A 27,298-nucleotide genomic window follows, 5' to 3' on the forward strand; every position below is an offset into this window, starting at 1 on the left:
GCACACTTGCTAACAGAAATGTATCCAGTATTATACTAATTACCTTTTTGTTATTGTTCTGCGTCTGACAGACACAAATTAATACATATAATAATTCTAAAACTTTCCTAAACCTGAACAGTATATTGATTAGGTTTGTGTTCCTGTCTAAAAGGCAGAAGGTCCTACTAATGTCAGATTACAGTCATGACATGCATTGACACAATTTAAACATTACTTGACTATTGACTATTTGCCAGAAATAAATCCATATGATCCTGACAAGTTTGTTGTCAGTTTGTATACTGGGCTATGGTTTAAAGGACAAGGATAATTGATGTCAATGTGCATTTAGTGTTTTGAAATTTCTCAGAAGTTCATACATTAAAATAAAGCAGATTTAAGGGAAGTTCCTTGAGGGTGGTAATGAACTTTTGTAGTGATAGGTGTGTATTGTTTGGGAAAGTTGAAGTCAATTTCCAAAGAAATACAGCCAACTAGTAAAAGTAGGTGCCTGCTGCCAGTATTGGTAATGTGTATACTGGTGGTATACTGCTACTCTTGGTGGTTTCCTACCTAAAAACAAGATTGTCCCAACAAAGAAAAGAGCAGGAATCCATGTCCCAAGAATCTGTCTATGCCCCAGGTAGGTTTAGCTTTCTGTTGCCTCCCTACTATGCTATTATGTCAATTTGTAGTAGGGCTGGAAATATGCAGGAGGTGCATTAGATATCCCATTGTATTACTACATCTCATCCCTTGCTGGAAGGAAAAGCAAGAGCAGTCCCAACAGGGAAAGGAAGACAATTAAAACCGTTTCAATATACTGTTATTCACCCTCAAAATACATTTTCTTAATTTTTTTAATCTGCTACTAATGATTTCCTGAAGAAAGTATTTAGATGAAAAGCACACTTCTACTCTACTTCTACTATGTTTTCTAAATATATGTTTTCTGCAATAGAATAAAGTATACCTTTGTCTCTATCATTTCTGTACCTTATCTGTGCTTCTATTTATCATTCAGACGTTCTAAGGTTAAACAGTGACAATACCATATAAAGGGTAAACATCAAAGTGTTTAAGAGGAAGCTGCAACAAAACCATCAGGTCATATACTGTATGTTGTCATGGAATGCACAGTGCTCTGTTATCTAAATGCCAAAATGACTCTAAAATGTCAACATTTACATTAGCTGTTATATTTGCTAAGGATTTACTATCTTAAAGCAGAAAGTAAGGTTTAAATATGTATTTTTTTTATTCTAACTTTAATATAGGGACAACATTTAGTAAACACACTGCAGCAAAAAACAGACAAAAAGTATGCAAAAACAACAACATTAAAAGTTATTAAAAGATCTGAATATAAAAGTAGGTATGGAAGAAAGTACAATATGAAAATCTCTAAAACCTCTAAAAAGTTTTTTTTAAAAAACCCTGAAAACCTCTAAAAGTCTGCATGGCTAAAAAAAAAGTCCAATAGTATCAGCACAGCTCCTATTCATTTCCGTGTGCCTCGACTGCTTTTACTTGGAGAATTTTCAAGTTTTATCAAGTTTTTTGTGGTTTTTACATTTCAGATCATTTAAGAGAAATATTTTTAAAAAACTCACATTTTTTGAGAAAAAATATGATTTGTTGAAATAAAGGAAATCCAAATGTTGGTAAATAGGCCCCTAAGTGTATTTATATGAATTTTTCCCTCCCTTTGCTGCTATGACAAGAAAGCTACATGTTGGACACTGTTGGTGGGATTTGCTTTCACTCAGACACATGAGCATTAAGGCAGCCATACATTGAAAAATCTGCTTGTTTGGGGAGGTCCCCCATATACCCACCTTGAGGTGGATGATATCAGGTTGATCTTGTGCGATATGATCACTATTACAGGGATGCAGGCTGTCGGGAGGAGGACAGTATCAACAAAATGATGAGGTCCAGTTGGTAGATCACAACTTTCCTACTTTATGGTTAGAATATTACCAGGAATAAGACCTTCCAACCACCAGGTTTTGTACAGGAAGTGGGTAGTAAAGTTAAAACTGAAAGCTCTTTCTTTTCTTTTTTCTTTTCAACTTTATCCTCCTTTAAATTGATTATGTGCATGTGATAATTACAGTATGTACATACCTTTTTTATAATGCAGTGGTGTAAACAGCAAGAACTGTGGGTCTTTCAGGTAGAAAATCCATAATGCTTCAGAGACTCATGTCTTGTTACAAAGAGTTTAAATCCTTGTAATAAATAATGGCTGGATTTATTTACAAAAATGAAATACTACTACAGTCCGCTTACTGAAATATCTTCTCATCCAAACATAAAAAGGATTAACATTTCAGAGATAAAGTAATTCCCTATTTAACCCTTGTTTTGAACAATAGTGTCTGTTTTAATGATTTTTAAAGAAGTTTAAATGTATCAAAGGCTCACAAAACACCTGTTTACCTTAGCAATCCATACTGTAGATTTTTCCCACAGTATGATATTTAATAACCACCGATAAGCAGTGACTCTATGGCACAGGAATGATAATGTTACATTTGGCTCTTCTTTTTTTCAAAAGACCAAGTCAATGACAAATCATTTAGAAAAGGCATGAGTTTTACATAGTCACAGAGATAAGAAATAATATTGGCCACCATTGCTGTCAGTAGTAGAAGGCAACTACTAGGTCTCTCAAAATATATACATTGAAGTTCCTAGGTTGCAATAATGAAAAGGTCTCCATCTTTATATTGCCCACAATTCTGTTTTCTGGTGATCCCAAATGTGTTATGTAATCTGCAAGCTTAGTGCGGCGGGGAGCAGACCCTAAAGCCTTGGCGGGAGGTAGAAGCACAGGTGGCCCATAAAGACAGGTGATTGCTGCTCATGCTTATCTTGACCCAGTAATGGAACTACCGGGACCCAGGTACAGACTATGCAGCGGGCCCCCCCACCCCACTCCGGAAGCTGAGATGGCGGCAGATTTGCAAGAGTGCGGACTGCCAGTGGCCCCCGAGGGGTTGCGGACCCTGGTGCAGTCGCACCTCCTGCACACCCGGTAGTTCTGCCTCTGTCTTGACCCCGCCAGCTAGTGATCCAAATTCCCACTGGTCACTTTGACATCTGACATCCACACCTGCAAGACCCCTTTCCCCTTCACCTTTTGCATCTGGTGATGGAGCGGAGTTAGCTGGGGGCCCACGGGTGAGGGGTCTGGGGGGGCAGATGTTACGCCACTGCATTGTGACATGGGTATCATGCCTAATATTAGGTTAAGTGGCAAGGGAAGAGGACACAGGGTCTTGGACATGCTGGAAGACTGTGACCCCTACGTGGAGTAAACAAAATGCTACAAAGGAATTGTGTACCTCTCCAAAAAGCTTTTAATTGTCAGAATGCTGAGAGATGTAGCTGTTAGAGTAGCAGCAAAATTGGCTTTTTTTATATTTTTCCGTATCTAATGACAACCTTTTAGATGGCAACTGTCTTAAATCTGATACAGCAATGCGCAGATAAGGTGAAAGCCTAACATCTTTACATAATTGCGATTTTATCAGGGCTTTACGTATTACTTAACTTTCTAGCAATGTTAAGTCAGCCCTTATGTGGCTCGGTGCCTATGCTCTGGGAAACCAGCACTGCATATTTTGTTAGAGGGTTTCTTTTCTTGTTTGATTTGTTCTTAGTAAGGTCAGTAGAAAAATGATTGCCACAGTGCACCATGGTGCTGCGGAACACAGCAAAACAGAAAATCAATAGAAAGCTAGAAAATAGCAACAATTTCCTTTCTATTTTTGCCAGGATTCATTCCAGAGATTGCTTTTTACATTGTGAGAATATGCCATGTAATTCCGTTCATTGATTAATTCATCAGGAGGATACAATGAAACTCTTGATATTCTTGATAAAATAAATATTTTTAATTTTAGTAATATGAATAAAATTATCATCATAATCATATGATCACAGATTGCCATTCTAGGGACCTAGGTACCAAGAACTTGTTGCATTTCAGGCTAAGACTGAAGAAGAGTACATTGTTAGACTGTGCTAGATGTAAGGATAAAATATACAGGTATGGGATCTGTTACCTGGAAATGCATTATCTAGAAAGCTTCAAAATAAGGAAAGGCCATTTCCCATTTTATCCAAATAATCCAGATTTTGAAAAATTATTTTGTTTTTCTCTGTAAAAATAAAACTGTACCTTGTATTTGATCCAAACTTAGATATGATTATAAGGATGGTTCACCTTTAAGGTAACTTTTAGTATGTTATAGAACGGCCAATTCTAAGAAACTTTTCATTTACTTTTCCTTAATTTTTTTTTATAGTTTTATAGTTATTTGCCTTTTTCTTCTGACTCTTTGCAGCTTTCAAATTGGCGTTTCGGACTCCCTTCTAAAAAACAAATGCTCTGTAAGGCTACAAATATATTGTTATTGCTACTTTTTATTACTGATCCTTCAATTCAGTCCCTCTCTTATTCATATTCCAGTCTCTTATTCAAATCAATGCATGGTTGCTAGGGTAATTTGGACCCTAGTTACCAGATTGCTTAAGATGCAAATTGAAGAGCTGCTGAATAAAAAGCTAAAATAACTAAAAAAACCAAAATAATAAAAAATGAAAACAAATTGCAAATTGTCTCAGAATATTACTCTCTACATCATACTAAAGGTTATTTCAAAGGTGAAAAACCCCTTTAATTCTTATTGGGAGCAAAATCAGCCAATTGGGCTTATTTAATGTTTATATGATTTTTTTAGCAGATTTAAGGGATGAAGATCCAAATTACAGAAAGACCCCTTATCCGGAAAACCCCAGGTTTCGAGCATTCTGGATAACAGGTTCCATACCTGTAATAGGTTTCCTTTTTAAATCAGGTAAAGCTTTGATACAGAACAATAAATACCACTATTCGAAATAACCTTTATACCAAAATCTAGCAAATGAAAGCAGCTAAGCTAAACATTGTTCCAATTCTATTCACTGTGCTATAGCTGTGCCCTCTCCATCCACCGTTATAACTCATGCATTGCTCTCAGTTGGTATTTACACATGAGTAGTGTGCCCCTATGGCATATCAAATCTGTAGCAAGCTTTTCAGAGGCACTGACCACCAGCTAAATGTGGCCAATCAGGTAGTTGACATTGGGTCACACAGGTATAGGATAAGAATCTCAATGGCGTATCTTTACTGCTGCACATGTACTCGCACTGTATATTGCTGAAGCTATTGGAGAGCTGGTACATCAGCTCCAGACCCTCAGCTTCAGGGAAACAGAAAAAAAACAGGGCTAACTGGCACTCAAAGGAATCCACGGGGCCAAAAAGATTAAGTAAAAAACTTTATAATATTTATTATATCCATGAGCCCTACACATTTTGTACCCTAAGGGCCCATGACTAAGTGCCCTTAGGGTTCAGATTGAGTAGGGCCCATCGAGATGTGTAATTTTTCATTTCTACTAATACTTTTTTTTTTGGCCCTGTGGATTCCTTTGAGTGCCGGGTTGCCCTGGTTTTTTCCCGTTTGTACATACTAATTTCAAACCAAGGTCAAAGAATGCAGGAGCTAACAATATTTATTTGCAAGGATTCAAAGAATTCTGATTGATGAGTTCACATCCAAAACAGTAAAAGAATGTTCATGTTTGCTAATGCTCCTTTAGCCAGTAATATTATATAGATTAGGTGCCTTTGTCAATTCAGGGGTCAGGTTATCTGTGGTCCTCAGATCTACAGTCTGCTCGTCTGGGAACTGAGGTTGGCGGTGCCCAGATAGATCAATTCTTACATATGTATAAAGAGTAAAGAGACCAGACCTCATTCGAGGCTTGATTAGAAAACAACATTTCTCTTTGTAGTGCACTTTCCAATAACTTTGGCAATGCAAGTTGTGGTGCAATGTTTGATTTGTGTGTTAGAGTAGGTTTACAGAGAATATCTCAGGGATTCAGATCAAAAGACTCTGATGTACTCAAAACACTGGAACAACAACACAGTGGGGCTCATTTATCAACACTGGGTAAATTTGCCCATGGGCTGTTACCTATAGCGACCAATCAGTGATTAGCTTTTTAAAGCCAGCTGCAAGTAGACCAATGAATGCAGCAATGTGATTGGTTGCCATGGGTTACAGCCCATGGGCAAATTTGCCCGGTGTTGATAAATTACCCCAGTGACTTATGCAGTTAATCAGCAAGGAATATAGCACTTTAGTTCTTACATATGTAATCCAACATGGACACCAGTACAGCTCAGGTCGTCATCCTGCATGATTTATGTACACTTCAAATGGTACTATAGGTTATAGCAATTCCAGAAATACAGCACACATTCGTAGATCCAATGTAAATGTAATTAAAGTGGACCTATCACCCAGACATAAAAAGCTGTATAATAAAAGTCCTTTTCAAATTAAACATGAAATCCTATTTCTATTTTTTATTAAAGCATTCATAGCTGTTGTAAACATCTCAGCTGTCAATCAAATATTGTCTACCACTCCTCTATGCCCTGGGAATAGAGGCGGGGCAGAAAATTACTTTCACTTTCCATTCAGCACTTCCTAGATGTCACTGCTCTCCACACATTCCCCGTTCTCTTCATCATTTATTTTTGAAGCAAGGGCATGGGGATGGACATCGGACCCCCATTCTGGTGCACAAACAAGATTTAGAGATGATACAAGGCTTATCTGAATAACAGTGTGCACAAAATGGCTGCTGCCTGCTTGCTGTAATTATTAATTCCCAGACTGAAGGAAATAAGATTCAAATAATTTATATAGTGTAATTAAAGTTCATTTTGCTTGACTAATGTGATAAAATAGGATTTTGAATAATTTTGGGTGATGGGTCCCCTTTAATATAGATTTCTATGAAATAAAAGCACCAGAAGAGCTTCTAAGTTGCTGTACATTTTTAAAATAATGATGTTTCTAATCAATTCCAGTCCCTCTTTCAAGTTACTAGAAGCTTATACACAGACAACAAAATCCCATGTTACTACATTGTCATGGAGATACAGTGGATACTGTACATAGTGCAGGTATATTCATCAAAAATAATGCTTATAATGCACTGCTGGATGCACAAAGCATACATGCACCAAAAATTATGCACTGCTTTAAATAGTAACAAAATAAGTTGTCACTGATGAAGCAAAATAGTGGCAGATCCAAAATCACTTAGTAATACATTCCTTTAAAGTAACAAGGCAGTTAAACATACTACACTTTTGCAAATAGAAGGTATCCTGAAACTTAAAGCAATTACAAGTAAGTACAATCTGCAGCAAGGACATAAAACATTAAGGGGCCTATTATCATGCTGAATAAAAAGTGGAGTGACACATTACAATCAGCAACTAGATTTCAACAAAAACAAAAGCAAAGATCTGATTGGTTGCATTGAGCAACATCACCGGTAATTTTTTTACTCTACTTTTTACACATCATGATAAATAGGCCTCTAAATGTCACTCTCACCATAATTAACAGATTTCTCAATGAGTCTACAAGTTGCTTGCATACCATCACAGTATGAGATGGATGTGTACTAACTTGTGACATACATAGGGGCAGATTCACTAACCGTTGAAAAGTTGCCAGCGACCGATTCGCACCCATCGCTAAACTTCGCCAGGTGAAAATTTGCTCAGACAGCACTAGTTCACTAAAATGCGGAGTTTCGCCGTGGGCGCCAAACTTTGGCAACTTTTCGCTAGCGTTACTTCTGCAATGCAAGCAATTCAAAGCAAAGATACGCTAGCGTTCATTTCGGCCTAGCGCAAATTCGCTAGAGGTCTTGCGCTCAGGTTAATTTGCATGCAGTGGTAAATTTAAAGTTGAATGGACGTCTTTATGTTATGTGTTGCAGCAAATACATTACATTTCCACTGTTAATTACACTTATCCAGGGAACCTTAATAAAGACAATAGAGTTTTAATGCCCTACACATAAGCCCACTGTATAGTTAATGTTCTATATGTTAGAAAATGTATGGGGGAAACCCATACTTATCACTCTGAAAAAAGGAAAAGACGCCAGCGTTTTTTGAACTTTGATGCTTTTTCCACTCACAGAATATGATGTAAGTGACAGAAGATTGAGGAAGTTCTATGTACTCCAGTGCACTTCGCCTGGTCTGAGCTGCAAAGGCATCTCTGACGAAAGAGGTAAAGTTCAGTAAAATCCGCATTTTAGTGAATTTATGGAGTGACATCCATTCGCCAGAGCGAATTGTCGCCTGGTAATAGAGTGCGAATGAGCTCTAGCGCCTATCTCTTTCGCTAGCAAATTGGCGCCTGTTAGTAAATTGCCAATGTCCCTGCGGGCAGTAACGCTGGCGAATTGTCAACATCATTTGCCACTTCGCCCTTTAGTAAATCTGACCCATAGTTGCAAGCAATCATAGCATTATACAAAGTTTTATACTTCCCTTTATTGAAACCCCCCACTGATATAGCTAATAACGATGTATATGTTAACATATTATTGCAACAGTCATTATCCAGCCTGTTTACGTTGGTCTGTCAGTCTACTGATTTGGGCCTCTCAATTAAAGTCAGCTCCATAGTATATGAACTTGTAATATACAGTACTATTAACATGGAGAAACTATTAACAAAAATATAATTTTATATTTTCCAACTATTTACACTTTTTTTTATTTCCCTGCCAACTTTGCATTTATTTTAAAGCAAGTTTTTTCTGTGTTTCACACGGCTTTCCCAATGTTTCCCTCCCACAAAAGGCCCCTTTTTTTATTATTTGCACTGACTAAAACTGACTTTGAACAGAACCCCCTTTATCACATTCCAATATATTTATACCCTATACTTGACACCACATCACAAATATACAATAGTTTGATTTTCTTTTAATATCGTTGCTTTAAAAACAACTTGGAAGAACTTGGCACTAAAGGCAGTGCTGCACTTTGGCAAGAGAAACCTCTATGTCTGACATCTATGTAACTATGTCGTTCATAGGGATGCAACAAATCCAAAATTTCAGACAAATGCAGAATCCTCCAGAAATTATTTGGCTAAATAAGAAACCAATTTGTGAAAGTATTCTGGTATTTACTTCACTACTTCTACTCAATATGAGAGGCAACTACTACATTTTATAATCCATCTTAATCCCGTTTAGGACATTTGGTAATACTATAAATGATCTCTCGTTTAATTTATCTGGTCTTTGCTTAAAAAGCATGAGCAACTCAGGGAACAGAAATGCCTGCTAAAAGGATTGCATCTGTGTTTGCAGGTGGCATGAATGCCAGTGGCACTATGCTTGGGATGTTAAAATAGTAACAGCCAGCCAACAAGAAAATGAATATTTTCACATGTACACTAGACATTAACACTAGAACGGCGATGCAGCCTGTTGTCTATTGTGAAAAAACTGAAACTATTTTCCCATGCTACTTTTTATATAATGATAACTATAAGTAAACCTTTAAAGTGAATTTTGCAATGTACATTTATTTTTTTTAATTCTAAGATATTAAAGGATACATTTAGGGGCCGATTCACCAAGGGTCGAATATCGAGGGTTAATTAACCCTCGATATTCGACTGGGAATTAAAATCCTTCGACTTTGAATATCGAAGTCGAAGGATTTTAGCGCAAATAGTTTGATCGAACGATTCGAAGGATTTTAATCCAACGATCGAAGGATTATCCTTCGACCAAAAAAACTTAGGAAAGCCTATGGGGACCTTCCCCATAGGCTAACATTGACTTCGGTAGCTTTTAGATGGCGAACTAGGGGGTCGAAGTTTTTTCTTAAAGAGACAGTACTCCGACTATCGAATGGTCGAATAGTCAAATGATTTTTAGTTCGAATCCTTCAATTCGAAGTCGTAGTCGAAGGTCGAAGTAGCCCATTCTATGGTCGAAGTAGCCCAAAAAACACTTCGAAATTCAAAGTTTTTTTACTTTGAATCCTTCACTCGAAGTTAGTGAATCGGCCCCTTACTGTTAACTTGAATTTTGTTACAACAGCACCACCAGCCATTCTGACCACCAAGTAGTCAAGGAAGTTGTCAGGAGAAAGAAAAACGGCTGGTCTGATGTTTCTTCTGCTTATGAAAAAAATTAGAAACCTTTCTCAAATCTTTCCTAACCAGAAGAGCAGCCCTCTTTCTTTCTTCTGACAACTTCCTTGACTACTTGGTGGTCAGAATGGTCGGAAAATGACTTGCAGGTGGCAATGCTGTAACAAAATGAATTTAACAGTACATGTATCCATTAATATCTTATTAAAAAAAAAAATAAATAATGAATGTACATTGCAAAAGTTCTTAGAATAGCACCCTCATCAATTTTACATTCATTATTTTAAAGGTTTACTTTTCCTTTTACCGGTTAAAGAAATAATAAAATGATGTGATATTTTTTCTCACCCAGGTTTATTTTTATTGCCATTTCTTAAAAGAAAAATAACTACATTGCAAAAAAAAAAAAAAAAAAAACTTCAAAATGAATATTTCACAATTGCTCTTTGGAAGAGAACATTGTGCTATGCTTCATATGAAATGGAATCCTCACTAGAAATGTATTGTTCCTGTAATAAAGCTTTTTCATAATTTAAATGGCAATTATTAAGCCTAACAGTTAGTGAAATGTTTGATGCCATAAACTGTCCCTTTATTCTCATACAGGCCTTAAATATGATCAGCCCAGGAATAAACTGAACAGACACAGCAGCTGCCACCTGTATAAAGCTCTGGCTTGCCAATGCATGCAAATGGCATCATGCTAGGGAAATCAGCTTTGTAGAACTGGTTTGCATTTGTTGAAATCCCATTCCCATTGTTTGTGGATTTTCACAGATAATACATGACAAATTAGAATAAAGTCTTCTGATTCACAGCACATGTTCTAGGCTGTGGCCAGTTGCCTAAGCTTAGGGACTGACTTATTAAACAGGTATGGCATCCATTATTTGTAAACCTGTTATTCAGAAAGCTCTGAATTACAGGAAGGCCATCTCCCATATACTCCATTTTAAACAAATACTTCAGATTTTTTTTTTAAAAAAAATCCTTTTTCTCTGTAATAATAAACGGTACCTTGCACTTGATCCAAACTAAGATAAAATTAATCCTTATAGGAAGCAGAACCAGCCTATTGGTTTATTAAATGTTTACATTTATTTTTAATAGATTTAAGGTATAGTGATCCAAATGAGAGAAAGTACAGAAAGTGAAACTAAAGGTTGATTTGTATTTAGTTTTGATTTACCTTACATGGCAACATAGAAACCAGTGCATTCTGATTAATAATCAGCCCTGTAGCATCAAATGATATCACCGACATGATATTATTTTCTACTTAGCAACAAAAGTTCAGTCTATACAGTTACTGTCCATCAAGTTCAACCCTTTCATAAAATATGTCTCTCTCTATAATTACATAATATACCAATACATATATATATACTGTATATATATATATATATATATATATATATATATATATGCACCTATATAAGCATTGGGGTACATGCTTAAACCTTTGGTAACCAGGTGCAGATACTATTCCTATCAGGCAGATGCAGATCTGGACTGGCAGTCTGTGGATCCTGGAGGGGCTGCTGTACGATGCCATAGACAGCGACTATTTAGTAAGCTGGTGGGGGACTGGTTGGGACTCTGTGTAATTGAAATGCCAGGGCCTATTCTGAATCCCAGACCAGTCTTGGGCAGATGCCAATCCTCCTGTCAGTGCTTACTGGGGGGCTTGGAGTGCATTACCCTTTAGCCTTAGAATGATCAGGTTGATATGATGGTTCTGGCGCATATTTTATATGACTGTGACAGTGACACACACAAACCCATCTTAGTAGTATGGCAAACAACAGAATCACTTGAGAGGGGTAATTTACATGATGCAGAGCAGGGTACAAAGTGCAAAAACAGGTGTGGCTCAGACACAATGCTGGGTAAAAGAGTAGACTAACGGGAGAGATTTTTTTGTCCCTTAAAGTGATGCTAACACTAAAAAATGTATTTTCAAAATATTAATCTATATTAAAAGTTGACTATGGGTCATGTTTTTCGCTGATAGTTCCCATTTTGTAAGTAATTGCTACTTGAAGTTCCTAAACCTGACTGTTTTGCCAACCTGACTGTCTCTTCTCAGCCTGTCAGTTACAGTTTCTAATGCTAACAGACTCCTGCTGTACAAATATGGCAGCCACCTCATAGAAGAACACGGGGGTAAGAAAGATAATGTAAAAGCATCACACAAATACTTTTATGGCAAAATTATAAATAGCATTCAAACACAATATTATGACAAACACAAAAAAACGTTATTTTCTGGTGTGAGTATCTCTTTAAGTGCTCAAGCACTTGTGCATAGGGCATTGGTAAATGACCTCTATTATATGTCTAGGAGCATGAATGGACCATGCTACACATACTTGAAATGCTAAAAACTGAGGAGGTAATGTAAAAAAGGTGAAAGTTTGCCACTGTGCTAGTAACCTATTGCAACCAATAAGAAGAAAGCATTTATAGATGTTTAAAATCAAACAAGACAACCTGGGAAAGCATTGAGACTTTAATTTATGTTTATCACAGGCAAGTTTCTGTACAATTCACAATTATGCAAAAAAAAAAACAAAAACAAATATCCCACTAATTTGACAGGTCGCTTATGACAACATATTGAATTTTTAAAGGAATCCTATTAAAACAAGATCTCCAAGGCATGTATCTAGAACCAAATATTTAATTACAGAGACTTCACATACTACCCTCTAAAACTCTATAATCGGTCAAGCCAATACTTCTGTCCAAATGATGTGCCATCACAGAAACGGGTAAAACAATAATATTAGCTACATGGGAATAGATTGGATAAGACAAACATTTAACATGTAATTGCTTATTTTTGATTAGATAGTTATATGGAAGCAGATTCACACTTAAAAAAAAAAGATCAAAAAGCAGAAACATTTACGAGGATAGAGTCTTGTGCCAGGAAGAGACAAACCAAATAATGACTATGGTTAATCAGCCATTATAACAATGTAAGTGTGTACATAAAAGCAGTGAAAACATCATTCAGTTACACGAGAGTTGTAAGTTGGCAGAAATATCATCTTATTTTAATTTCTGGACATTAGGCGATGAGCAGATCAGTACTGACTCAGCGGTGCATTGTCTTCTCTTGGGGTCCAATACACCACAGCTGCTGTTGCTCTATATTTGCCTAAAGCAATGTGCCAGCTGTCTCACACTGTATTAGAACACAGTGATATGAACAACTGGAAGCAATAATGTGCCTCCCCATTTGCCTAACAATACCAACATGAACAATAATTCAGAAGACTGAAGATTTGTGCTGTAATTTAATAAACCCCATGCACGTTTTTACAATTGAGTATCACATCTGTGCAATGGATCCTGGATGTATAATATTCTTTTATAAGTGGCTATTAACCAATCTTAAGTTTATAGGTTTCCTTAAATCTTTTTCATCAGCTGTTAAACTACAGTAAAGACAAAATTACCTCTTATGAGGCAAGGGACAGTAAAACACAAAGACTGTGATTAAACGTCAATCAATTAAAGATTACTCTATAATAAAATGCAGACGATGATTAAAATGGTGGTTTCAAGAAGAATTAAGCTAAAATGTACAAATTGTTTTTGAAGTTAATAAAATATAGTATTTTGTTTAGACAAGGATTTGTTTCATTATGCGGATATAATGAGAACCAGGGAGCTCACTCACACAATGGTACATTGACATTGACACCAGCAGCAGTCCCTATGGGGGAAATTCACTAAAGGGCGAAGTGATTAATGTTAGCAAAACTGGCTGGCGTAACTTCGCTAGTGGAGGAGATAGACTCTTGCGCTACTTCACACTCTTACGCCTGATGAAGTTTCGCTCTGGTGAAAATTCACTAAGATTCGCCTTTTACTCAACGTTACCTGTTCCGCCAGACTTGCCTTCGCCAGCTCAGACCAGGCGAAGTGCAATGGAATGTATAGGGCTTCTTCAAATTTTTTTCTAAGTCCCAAAAAACACTGGCATCTTTCACTTTTTCAGGGTGATAGGCTGCAAAAGTCTGTAACATTTTTTTTGGGTACCTGGGCTCCCCCATACATTTCCTTACATATGGCACATAAACTATACACTGGGCACATGTGTAGGGCAATATAACAACTTTATTTGATTTTATTAAGGTTCCCTGGGCTTGTGTAGTGTAATTTATTTGCTGTAACATACACATTCATTCAAATTTAACTTCCTGCCGTATGCAAATTAGCCAACACCGCTTTGCTTGGTGCAGTATTGCTAGCGCAACTTCGTCAGTGTTCGGCGCCCTGGACACAACTTCGGATTTTAGTGAATTTGCGTTGTCCTGGCGAATCCACGCCTGGTGAAGTGTTTCGATGTGAGTGAAGCCGGCGCTGGCAAATTTCTGCAGGTTAGTGAATTTGCCCCTATGTGTGAAAGGAGCTTAATGAATGACCATCCATAACTTTCAGAAGTATTTAATATCTATCACAATTCTGTTGTAGTCATTCAACACCTGCAAAGTAACATTACAATCAACGCCAGCCTTGAGGAGTGGTGCTTCCATTGCACACTTAGGGCTCTTACACACGGCCGTTCCGACCTGCGCTCCCCTGCGTTCCGTTTTTTGGCGTTCAGCCGCAGGGGAGCGCAGGAATAGACGCAAGTAATGATTTGAAATGGGGCTGTACTCACTCAGTCGCGTGTAGGCGCCGAAAGCAGGTTCAGACGCAACATGCTGCATTTTTCCTGCGTTCGGCGCCTACACGCGCCTGAGTGAGTACAGCCCCATTTCAAATCATTACTTGCGTCTATTCCTGCGCTCCCCTGCGGCTGAACGCCAACAAACGGAACGCAGGGGAGCGCAGGTCAGAACGGCCGTGTGTAAGAGCCCTTAGCCTGTTATGTCAACTAATGCAACTGACTGGCAGGTAAATTACACATTAACACATGCTGGGAGTGATGGCATGTGCACACAAATTCCTGCTCTTGAATGCAAACGGGAGTGCTCGGCCTTGTGCTTTTATATAGTCATGGAACTCATCTGTAACTTACAATATCCTTATATTTTACAAGAGGGGATACTTTATTCACTATACATATTTTTGGGCATATCTTACTCCTGTCATGGCTTGGATACTGGGTCATTCTTATATACATTGGGCAAGAAAAGAGCGGGAAGGCACACATATGCGTTAAACCTGAGCATGCAAAAGGTTAACAATTTGCTAGGGCATTAGTGGTCTCATGTAGGATGATCTATTTCCTAATGTTTAAACATGAGTGGGGCATTCCACATATAACTATCATAATGAAAAGGGATTTGGCCAAAATTAATTTTGTGTTATTGGACACTGTTTTGATCTGGTCAGTGGTTTTACATAGACTGATTTGCTTAAGGCAGTGGTCCCCAACCAGTTGCTTGTGAACAACATGTTGCTCACCAATCCTTAAATGTTGCTCTGAGTGGCCTCAAAGCAGGTGCTTATTTTTGAATTCCTGGTTTGTCAGCAAGTTTTGGTTGGATAAAAACAAGGTGCACTGCCAAAGTAAGCTGCTAGCACACATATGGGCTACCAATAGTCAATAACAGCCCATTATTGGCACCCCAGGAACTTTTTGCATACTTGTGTTGCTCTCCAACTTTTTACATTTGAATGTGGCTCACAGGTAAAAGATTGGTGATCCCTGGGTTAAGGAATCAAAAATTCAAGCCAAATTTTCTGAGATGCTAAATTTTCTTGTTCACAGACATGTAGAGTCAGAGCAAGGTGGGGTTGGGCTATACAGGCCAGATGCTATTCATTTGTCCAAAATCAGACTGGATATTTTTAATATGAATCTACAAGATGCATTGGAAAAGGCCATTGTTAAGTGGAGGGTGCCATTTAATTAGTTAAAACAGGACTGAGCACATACAATAAGGTGGCTATGACAAGATCATAGGTTGGATAGCTTGACATTAATTCTGTGAAGTGATTTGGACTAAAGTGTTGATTAATAAGTTTATCAAATGATATAATAAACGGCTGTGGCCTTTCTCCACCTTGATTTAATAGGTTAGTATGTAAGTGGAGGTCATAGGATTTAGATTACCATTCCCTTGTTAGTGAGAGGAATTGATGTCCTCATAGACATAGGAAGGATGGTTAACAAAGGAGTTAATTTGGAGACAGTAGAGTCTCTGGGAGCCTAGGTAACAGGTTGGCATGTTTCAGCCAATGACTGTCAGTGCTGTGGTTGCTGATGGGATATTGGCTTATATATAGAGCTGCTGCAGGACAGTTTTACCTCAGTCAGTAAATATGTGAAAGTAAATAAATAAAGATAGTTCTATTAAGATGTAATTTGAACAATGCTCTTGGTCAGGTTAAAACAAGGCTGTGCATACAGTATACAATAAGGCGGCTATGAAATGACCATAGCTTTTGCCAACCTGACTGTCCTTTCTCAACCTGTCAGTTAGAGTTTCTACTGCTAACAGACTACTGCTGCACAAATATGACAGTCCCCTCATAGAAGAACATGGGTGAGCAGATAGATACGATAATGTAAAAGCATTGGGCAAATACTTTTATGGCAAAATTATAAAAATGACAATTGCAAAGACAATTTTATGATAGTGGTGTCAGTATCTAACTAAAACAGAACATTTAAGAGGTAAAACTATGTGTCATAGCACCAAAGTTTATTGGACAGAATATAAAACTGGACTAACCAAGACTAACCTTGGCACAAGAGATATTTGAATGAATACCAATCACCCCATGGTTTCTTTGGTCATCTTTGTGTCCATGGCCAAATTACATTGTTGGATATACTGTGCTGTGCCCTATGTTGCCAGCTAATCAGAAACTTATATAACTAAATCCAACATTTAATACCGATCTTATTTTCCCATGCCGTGATCACAGCAACTTTTATGATATTACAGGTCCTAAAGCCTAGACAATGAATACTAACTAGGGATATCATTTATAAGGATGGAGGAGTCTAGGCAGCAGACATACTGGCATCATTACCGTCTACTATTACTTTATATATTAAGCAAAGGACTTACACTTGTGAAACTAAGCTCCATAATATATTATATTAAACACAAGAAGCCACAGTAAATTACAAGAAACCATTAAAGCACATACATATAGTTGCAGTGCAGTGATCCCCAACCAGTAGCTCGTGAGCAACATGTTGCTCTCCAACCCCTTTTATGTTGCTCCCAGTGGCCTCAAAGCAGGTGCTTACTTTTGAATTCCAGGCTTGGAGGCAAGTTTTGGTTGCTTAAAAACCAGATGTACTGCCAAACAGACCCTCCTGTAGGCTGTCAGTCCATATAGGGGCTACCAATAGCCAAAAGGTTTATCACATGGGGACCCCTGATTTATCGCATGCCTATGATTGAATATTGATGTTTATTATCAATCTATTATGCACCTACATATTTAGCATATTACAAACTTTGGCCCAGATTCAATTCCTTGAGAAAAAGTTATCCCAAGTTTATCATGTGAAAACGCATGGACGAGATTCAATTAAAGGAGAAAAAGGTTTATCTCATGGAAAGTCTTGGACAAGATTCAATTTGAGATGCAATTCAATTCATAAAAATGTATCTCACAGTTTATCACATGAAAACTCTATTGAAGTCTGTGGGCCATAGTGAGAACAAGTTATCTCATGGTTTTTCATGTGAAAACTCATGGACGAGATTCAATTTGAGGAGAAAAAATTCTAGTTTTTTACCATAGACTTCAATAGAGTTTTCACGTGATAAAGTGAGGTACGTTTTTGTGAATTGAATTGCATCTCAAATTGAATCTTGTCCGTGACTTTTCACGATAAACCATTTTCTCAGTGAATTGAACCCGACCCTATGAGGGAGAACTGGAACTGAATTTGGAGAAAAGTTTTTTCTCACTGAACTGAATCTGGTCCATTGAATGAAAATGCTCAGCTGCTGTCAAATTATACAATACCTTTCTGTTGTAAAATAAATAATAAAGAAGAAATATATATATATGTATATCGCTTCTGTAAGTATAAGTGTACTGTGCAGGAGGCAAAACAGCCATCATTTGTTATAAAATGAATGAATTCAAACTACAGATTCAGAAAGAGAATTTAAACAGTGGATTAATAAGTCAGGTCACTGAATGTATACTAATCCACTGTCTGCTTTGCTGATCTAAGCCATGTCCCTTCTAGCTATCAGTGTCTCCTCGCACTTTGATTGATGATTAAGCATACTGTGTCAATGACTATCCATCACAAATGTCTGTGTGAGAGCATGGCTTGCTCTATGATCCAATACTTGAAGCAATTACGTTTGGAATAAAGCCAGCATCACAGCTCTATTGTCTATTCTACACTGCAATAGTAAACGCAAAGTCTATCCTATTCTCATTAGACCAATTTGACAGTCACTCAATAGAGGGGCATTCTTTATTTCCTAACAACAGCATGAAAAAGCACTGTACTACTTGAGACTGCATTTCAAGCTTGAATTAAAAAGGGCTATGGACAGTGAATAGACTGGTAGCCAAGAAGGTTTTAATGCAACCAAAGAACAGTATGCAGAATTATAGGAAATTCAAATGGGGAGGAAAAGTAAATTATATCAAAGAAAATATTAACTTTAAATTGTTTTTAAATGGAATTGTTAAATGCATTTTTACTTATTGCACATTCATTATGACTTTTATCCTCGTATGTATATAGTAGGGACGCACGTAATTCACTATTTTTGGATTTGTCCAAATCCCAAATCATGAAAGATTCAGCTGAATCCTGAACCAATCCTAATTAGCATATGGAAATTAGGGTAAGGAGGGGTCAAAGAGAACTGCACATTTCCTTCTTTGAGTAAGAAAATGTCATTATGATTTTCAGAATTCTGATTCGATTAGCCAGGCACTTAGATTTGCATAATGCTGCTGAAAAAGGCCTTAGTATGGCACCACTGTAGTCATGCATGTGCATTACAGAGACTGTTCATTGTTTACATCAGTCCCTGCTCCAGCAGAGCTTGCAATCTAAGGTCTATAAGATGCTGTTAGTTAAATATTTCTATAAGTGGTCAGATTGAAATAAACATAACAAACAAAATGGTTAATACTCATTTAGTGAGCGCTGTGTAGCTTCCAATGAAATATTAATTGAAATATGCTAAAACTACTATGCTAATTGTTTAAAAGGCTTATTTTTTCATATTTTCAAAGCTTGTTTAAAATGGCGAGGAAAAACATAAAAGCAAAAACTATAAATATAATAAATCAGTGCTTAAGAACACACAATATATACCCCACTTTCATTCTAGTGATACAATAACAAGACAGTGAACTGTTAAATAAATTCTTTATCCCTGATACAGAATATATCTTTTAACTAGGCTGACCTGCACAAAGATATGTTAGTCTAACTCTAAGTCTAAGCTGTAAAGAAAACAGCTGACAGCCTTTCAGGTCAAATCAAGCAATAATGAAGTACTTTCTTGGTGACTTTGGCACAGCTCAAAGGAAAAACAAAATGAAGGAAAATGTCAAGCACATTCTTTAAACTCTCCAAATCTTGCTGGAGATTCATTGTGTCTCCGAACACTTGGCTGCAGTGGAGTAAGGGTGTTTAATAAAACATCAAAGGTCTTTAAAAACACAAAGCCGAGAAAACAAATACAGTCAAAGCTATTAAGGATCAATATTATGCATGTAGTGGGAAAAAATGAGCATTGTTTAAAAAAGGCTTTGTCAATGTAATTTTCCAGTGGTAAATTACACTGTTGTAAAACATCCATGGATGGATGCCTTTAACTGTTGTCTACATACACCAGGTGAATGTTTCTATTGACTTACAAGCTAGATGCATGTGTCAAAATGCAGTCCGGTATTTTTTTGTAATAATAGCTAGCAGTCATAGTTGTCAATTATTTATGGGGACTATTCAATGTGAACAGGTTAGTGTACACATTCTCTTCAGCTTGACTGGCCTGATTTTAGATCACTCAGACATTCAACTCCTCAGAGATCTGCTCTTATCACTGCCAACCCTAAAAAAGTAGCAAAACTACAGTCGTTCTGACAACTCAGGATATCCTCACAATTTGTTAACTTTTCTTTCAAGGTTCATTGAATACATTCCAATACAGTTTGTACACATTCCCTATTTATAGCTTTGCCGGAAAATATGAAATGTAACAGTAAACCAATTCTTTTTGAGATACGGCTTCCAAATTTATTTCGGTCATCAGAAACTGTAACGAGATTTATTGAGGATACCATTCCTGTCAAATATATCTGTATATTGCAGTTACGTTTTTCAGATAATATGTTGACCATAAAATGCAGGGTATTCTTAGGGACCCTTATCAGAATTTTAGAGCAAAGATGGAATTGTTGGAGACATACAAGAACACGTGACAAAAATAATATAAAGACTGATAAAATATTATCAAGATGAACTATTTCTATCTTTAGTTATTTGGTACAGTATATATACAATTTCTGATACCTGTTTCAGAGTCTTTATTTGGTTCGGAATACTCCTTTGACCAGAGCTTAGTTTGACACTTGAATATTTTAGAAGTATAGTTTTTATAGTTTTTGTTATGTAGCACTATGGATAGAGCACTGCTACATGCCACTTTCTCTCAGCTTGGCCTTGGGTCTCTAGGCTGCACTAGGACGCTCACAAAAATGTAAAAATAATTCTCCATTCTTGTTCTTTAAGGGATACTGCCATGTTTTTTTCAAAATGCATCAGTTAATAGTGCTGCTCCAGCAGAATTCTGCACTGAAGTTCATTTCTCAAAAGAGCAAACAGATTTTTTATATTTAATTTTTAAATCTGACATGGGGCTAGACATATTGTCAGTTTCCCAGCTGCCCCCAGTCATGTGCCTTGTGCCCCCTGATAAACTTCAGTCACTCTTTACTGCTGTACTGCAAGTTAGAGTGATATCAACCCCTCCCTTTTCCCCCCAGCAGCCAAACAAAAGAACAATGGGAAGGTAACCAGATAACAGCTCCCTAACACAAGATAACATCTCCCTGGTAGATCTAAGAACAGCACTCACTAGTAAAAAGCCAAGTCCCACTGAGACACATTCACTTACATTGAGTTGGAGAAACAACAGCCTGCCAGAAAGCAGATCCATCCTAAAGTGCTGGCTCTTTCTGAAAGCACATGACCAGGCAACATGATCTGAGATGGCTGCCTACACACCAATATTAGAAATGAAAAAAAATACACTTGCTGGTTCAGGAATGACATTTAACATGGTTAACATGGTTGAGTGAATTATTTGCAGTGTAATAAGTGTAATTTAGAAATAAAAAATACACCATAAAAATCTGAATCCCTTTAAACAGGAAGCATAGAATTATTCAAGAAAGAAAATTAATGAAAAAGGGTACTTCCCTACTTGTATGCCAACTATGTGACATAATTTATCACTGTTGACTTGAAGGAATTTCACACACTCTTATGGGATTTCTATAGTCTGGGGTGTTTTCTTTTGGGAAACTACCCCATACTATCTTCTCCTCAGAGGAGAACAAGCACTCATACTGTCTATCTCACACTCCTAGAGTATGCTATAACTGGAAATTCCCCTTCATTAACTAAAATCTCATTCATGGGATTCCTTTCCCCAACTTTAACTAAGGTCTCGACTAGAATCATGGTCTCTGCTTTATTGAGGCCTCCTGCAACAGGCTGTCTAGCAGAATCCACCCACCTCTAGAGGGAGAACATGGTTGTGCCTACCCTTTTAAAGCAAGGATTACAACACCCCATGGCCAACAGAAATGTATCCCTTCCACAGGGACTAGTTTGTGCTTTGGCTTAAGTAAGTGAAGGGGGTGTAAAAAAATCAGGTCTATTTATCATGCTGTGTAAAACATCACAGGTTTTGTTTCCCACAGTAACCAATCAAATCTTTGCTTTTGTTTTCTAACTTGAAGGTGACTATTAAAATCTAATTGCTGAAAGGTTGCTATGGGAAACATCACCAGTGGTACACAGCATGATAAATAGGCCTCTATGTGTATGCTTTCACCTATAAGATATCTATGGTCACTGATCTGGCCTGCAATTGTTCCTGTGCCACCAGATCTTAAAGGACAACAAAAAGCTAATTTACTGGGGATGCAAATTTGTTTGTTTTTTACCTTTTATCACATTATCCCCTGAATAATCGTATTCTTATTTAGGTTCAGATGTATTTTTAGATGTTTGGGTTTGTGTTCATCACATCTGTTAGTGTCTTCTGTCAAGGTGCTGTGTCACCATCCAATCAGAAAACAGATTAAGGTTTTATAACAGTTTATAAATACATGTATTTATACAGTAGTGATGAGCTAATTTTTTCGACATGGATTTGTGGCGAATTTTCACATGTCGCCATCTGCAAATAATTTCCAGGAAACTATGTAAAAATTCGCTGTGACAAAAAAGTTGCCCATTGACTTTAATGCATTTGGAGTGAAAAAAAGGCCCATTGACTTTCATGCATTTGGACAAAACGTCTGCAAGACTAAAAAGTCTCAGAGACAAAAAACACTCATTGACTGTGCATTTGGAGTAAGAAAACAAATTGTGTGGTTAAAAATAATGACTTCAATGCGCTTAGAGAATTTTTTGCCATTTCGCAAATTTTTTTGGCAAAGAGAAATCTGCTCATCACTAGTTAATATTAATAATAATACTTGGGGGGGGGGGCGAATTACCCCCACCAGGAGGGGGTAAGAACACTGTAGTGTTCTGCACCTTCCAATAGGAATTAACGAGCAATTAATATAATATAAAGATTTTCTTGTTGCATACAATATTATAGGTTCATATATTCAGGCTTTTATTTTCTCTGTGCCTTTTTAAGGCCTACAACTACAAACAACACAGTCTCACCTTGAAGGAACACTCTGTTACACAAATAGAATAGCTATAAATTCTTCTACTGCCAGGTCTAGACCTTGTGGCTAGCGCCATTTGCGTATTAAGTGGAATGAAAAAGATAGAACCGGCAATGGTTACTTGTCCTGTACCCAATGTAAAACTGAATTGTTCACTGCATAGGATAACAAATATAGCTGAAATATAAAGCTTAAAGGGCAGGTATATTGTATCAAGGATTAGCTATAAATGATGAATCATATGCATATATCTTCCAAGTGCAGCCGTCCTGTAAAAGCACTGATCCATATCTGCAAAATGATCGCCCATAGCTTTCTAACCTCATTCTATAAACCAGCAGTCCTGCAAATTCTTTGTTCCTTTATATTGCACTAGTTGTTCAGTGGCTTAGGCAGTGAAGCAGCACCTGAGTGAACATGAAAGTATATTTGTCAAATCAAATAAATCAAACATCTAAATTAAATAAAATTAAAATCAATGTGATTTGATACATGACCCTTAACCTTAACTAATTAGGTGTAAAAGTACGATCAAACATCATGAAATGTGCTTGCACAGTAGGGTTCCCTAAAACCACCTGACAGAATGGTTTCAATGAAGCATGAAACATACCAAATAATAGGTATAGTATAGTCAGATAATGCCAGTAAACTGAATATCGATAAAGTAATATGAATACTATTACTGTCTTTAATTTAATGCAGACTTTTGCTGCTATGTCAGCCTAAAGCTGGCCATAGACTCAAAGATCCGCTCGTTAGATGACATCGCCAAAACGAGCGGATCTTTCCCCGATATGCCACTAACGGCTAGGGATGTAGCGAACGTCGGAAAAAAAGTTCGCGAACATATTCGCGAACTTGCGCAAAAATGCGAGCGGTTCGCGAACGGTTCGCGAACCCCATAGACTTCAATGGGAAGGCGAACTTTAACATCTAGAAAAGACATTTCTGGCCAGAAAAATGATTTTAAAGTTGTTTAAAGGGTGCAACGACCTGGACAGTGGCATGCCAGAGGGGGATCAAGGGCAAAAATGTATCTGAAAAATCTGCCTGTGTGTGCTTGGAAGAGATAGTGTAGGGGGAGAGCTGTTAGTGATTTCAGGGACAGATGATAGTAAGTTTGCTGGCTAGTAATCTGCTTGATACTGCTCTGTATTGGAGGGACAGAAGTCTGCAGGGATTTGAGGGACATTTTAGCTTAGGTAGCTTTGCTGGCTAGTAATCTACTGTTCTCTTTAAACAACTGCCATACGTTGACCTTGTAGGCATTGTTTGCCCAGTTTTTTTGGACGCAGCCACTGAAGCACAGTTGCCAGAAAAAATATGCCATATAAATGCTGAAAATAGTCATTTTTCGCCATACGTTGACCTTGTAGACATTGTTTGCCCAGTTTTTTTGGACGCAGCCACTGAAGCACAGTTGCCAGAAAAAATATGCCATATAAATGCTGAAAATAGTAATTTTTCGCCATACGTTGACCTTGTAGACATTGTTTGCCCAGTTTTTTTGGTTGCAGCCACTGAAGCACAGTTGCCAGAAAAAATATGCCACATAAATGCTGAAAATAGTCATTTTTTGCCATATACGTTGAGTCAACGTATGGCAAAAAATGACTATTTTCAGCATTTATATGGCATATTTTTTCTGGCCTCTGTGCTTCAGTGGCTGTGGCCAAAAAAACTGGGCAAACAATGCCTACAAGGTCAACGTCGTTGACCTTGTAGGCATTGTTTGCCCAGTTTTTTTGGCCACAGCCACTGAAGCACAGAGGCCAGAAAAAATATGCCATATAAATGCTGAAAATAGTCATTTTTTTGGTCGCAGCCACTGAAGCACAGTTGCCAGAAAAATTATGCCATATAAATGCTGAAAATATAAATTTTTTTGGTTGCAGCCACTGAAGCACAGAGGCCAGAAAAATTATGCCATATAAATGCAGAAAATATGCATTTTTTTGGTCGCAGCCACTGAAGCACAGTTGACAGAAAAATTATGCCATATAAATGCTGAAAATATAAATTTTTTTGGTTGCAGCCACTGAAGCACAGAGGCCAGAAAAATTATGCCATATAAATGCAGAAAATATGCATTTTTTTGGTCGCAGCCACTGAAGCACAGTTGCCAGAAAAATTATGCCATATAAATGCTGAAAATAGTAATTTTTTTGGTTGCAGCCACTGAAGCACAGAGGCCAGAAAAATTATGCCATATAAATGCAGAAAATATGCATTTTTTTGGTCGCAGCCACTGAAGCACAGTTGCCAGAAAAATTATGCCATATAAATGCTGAAAATATAAATTTTTTTGGTTGCAGCCACTGAAGCACAGAGGCCAGAAAAATTATGCCATATAAATGCAGAAAATATGCATTTTTTTGGTCGCAGCCACTGAAGCACAGTTGCCAGAAAAATTATGCCATATAAATGCTGAAAATAGTAATTTTTTTGGTTGCAGCCACTGAAGCACAGAGGCCAGAAAAATTATGCCATATAAATGCAGAAAATATGCATTTTTTTGGTCGCAGCCACTGAAGCACAGTTGACAGAAAAATTATGCCATATAAATGCTGAAAATATAAATTTTTTTGGTTGCAGCCACTGAAGCACAGAGGCCAGAAAAATTATGTCATATAAATGCAGAAAATAGGCATTTTTTTGGTCGCAGCCACTGAAGCACAGAGGCCAGAAAAAATTAAACCAGTAGGGTTTGCACCCTAGTTTGTAACGGTGGCGGAGGGAGGAGGAGGACGCTAAAGGACAGCTGTGTGTGGAGTCATGAGGCTTGAAGAGAAGGACAGCTGCATAGAAGTCAGAACAAGTCTTCCGGCGTGCAGTAACCCTCCGAGATCCACCCCTCATTCATTTTAATAAAGGTCAGGTAATCGACACTTTTGTGACCTAGGCGAGTTCTCTTCTCAGTTACAATCCCTCCTGCTGCACTGAAGGTCCTTTCTGAGAGCACACTTGAGGCTGGGCAAGACAAGAGGTTCATGGCAAATTGTGACAGCTCTGGCCACAGATCAAGCCTGCGCACCCAGTAGTCCAGGGGTTCATCGCTCCTCAGAGTGTCGATATCTGCAGTTAATGCCAGGTAGTCCGCTACCTGCCGGTCGAGGCGTTCTTTGAGGGTGGATCCAGAAGGGTTGTGGCGCTGCCTTGGACAGAAAAACATTTGCATGTCTGACGTTACAGACTGGCCAAAGGGCTTTGTCCTTGCAGGTGTGCTCGTGGCAGGATTACTGGCACCTCTGCCCCTGGAATGTTGATGAGTTCCTGAAGTGACATCACCCTTAAAAGCATTGTACAACATGTTTTGCAGGCTGGTTTGTAAATGCCGCATCTTTTCGGACTTGTGGTATGTTGGTAACATTTCTGACACTTTATGCTTGTACCGAGGGTCTAGTAGCGTTGCGACCCAGTACAGGTCCTTCTCCTTAAGCCTCTTGATACGGGGGTCCTTCAACAGGCATGACAGCATGAAAGACCCCATTCTCACAAGGTTGGATGCAGAGCTATCCATCTCCGCTTCCTCATTATCAAGGACTGCATCATCCACGGTCTCCTCCCCCCAGCCACGTACAAGACCAGGGGTCCCCAAAAGGTCACCACTAGCCCCCTGGGAAGCCTGCTCCTGTTGGTCCTCCTCCTCCTCCTCCACAAAGCCACCTTCCTCCTCTGACTCCACTTCTGGCACCTCTCCCTGCGTTGCAGCATGTGCCTGGGTTCGTTCTGGTGATTCCGACCAGAAATCGTGCGCTTCCAGCTCCTCGTCACGCTGGTCTACAGCCTCATCTGTCACTCGTCGCACGGCACGCTCCAGGAATAAAGCGAAGGGTATTAGGTCGCTGATGGTGCCTTCGGTGCGACTGACCATATTTGTCACCTCTTCAAAAGGTCGCATGAGCCTGCAGGCATCGCGCATAAGCACCCAGTAACGGGGGAAAAAAATCCCCAGCTGTGCAGATCCAGTCCTACCACCCAGTTCAAAAAGGTACTCGTTGACGGCCCTTTGTTGTTGCAGCAGACGTTCCAACATAAGGAGCGTTGAATTCCAGCGAGTCTGGCTGTCAGAAATCAAACGCCTGACTGGCATGTTGTAGCGCTGCTGAATGTCAGCAAGGCGTGCCATGGCTGTGTAGGAACGTCTGAAATGGGCCGACACCTTTCTGGACTGGGTGAGAACGTCCTGGAATCCTGGGTACTTGGAGACAAAACGTTGGACTATTAAATTTAACACATGTGCCATGCAGGGCACATGTGTTAAATTGCCTAGTCTCAACGCTGCCAACAGATTGCTTCCATTGTCACACCACACTTTTCCGATCTGCAGTTGGTGTGGGGTCAGCCACCGATCGGCCTGTGACT

At 38.2% G+C, this 27,298-nt stretch overlaps 1 long non-coding RNA gene across 1 annotated transcript in view; it reads right to left on the reverse strand.

The window, feature by feature from the left end:
- Positions 1-27,298, reverse strand: part of LOC121400033 — a 112,971-nt gene that overhangs the window by 20,859 nt on the left and 64,814 nt on the right. The gene's annotated exons all lie outside the window — the stretch shown is intronic.

Source organism: Xenopus laevis, chromosome 2L (assembly GCF_017654675.1).
Source record: "Xenopus laevis strain J_2021 chromosome 2L, Xenopus_laevis_v10.1, whole genome shotgun sequence".
Classification (NCBI taxonomy): Eukaryota; Metazoa; Chordata; class Amphibia; order Anura; family Pipidae; genus Xenopus; species Xenopus laevis.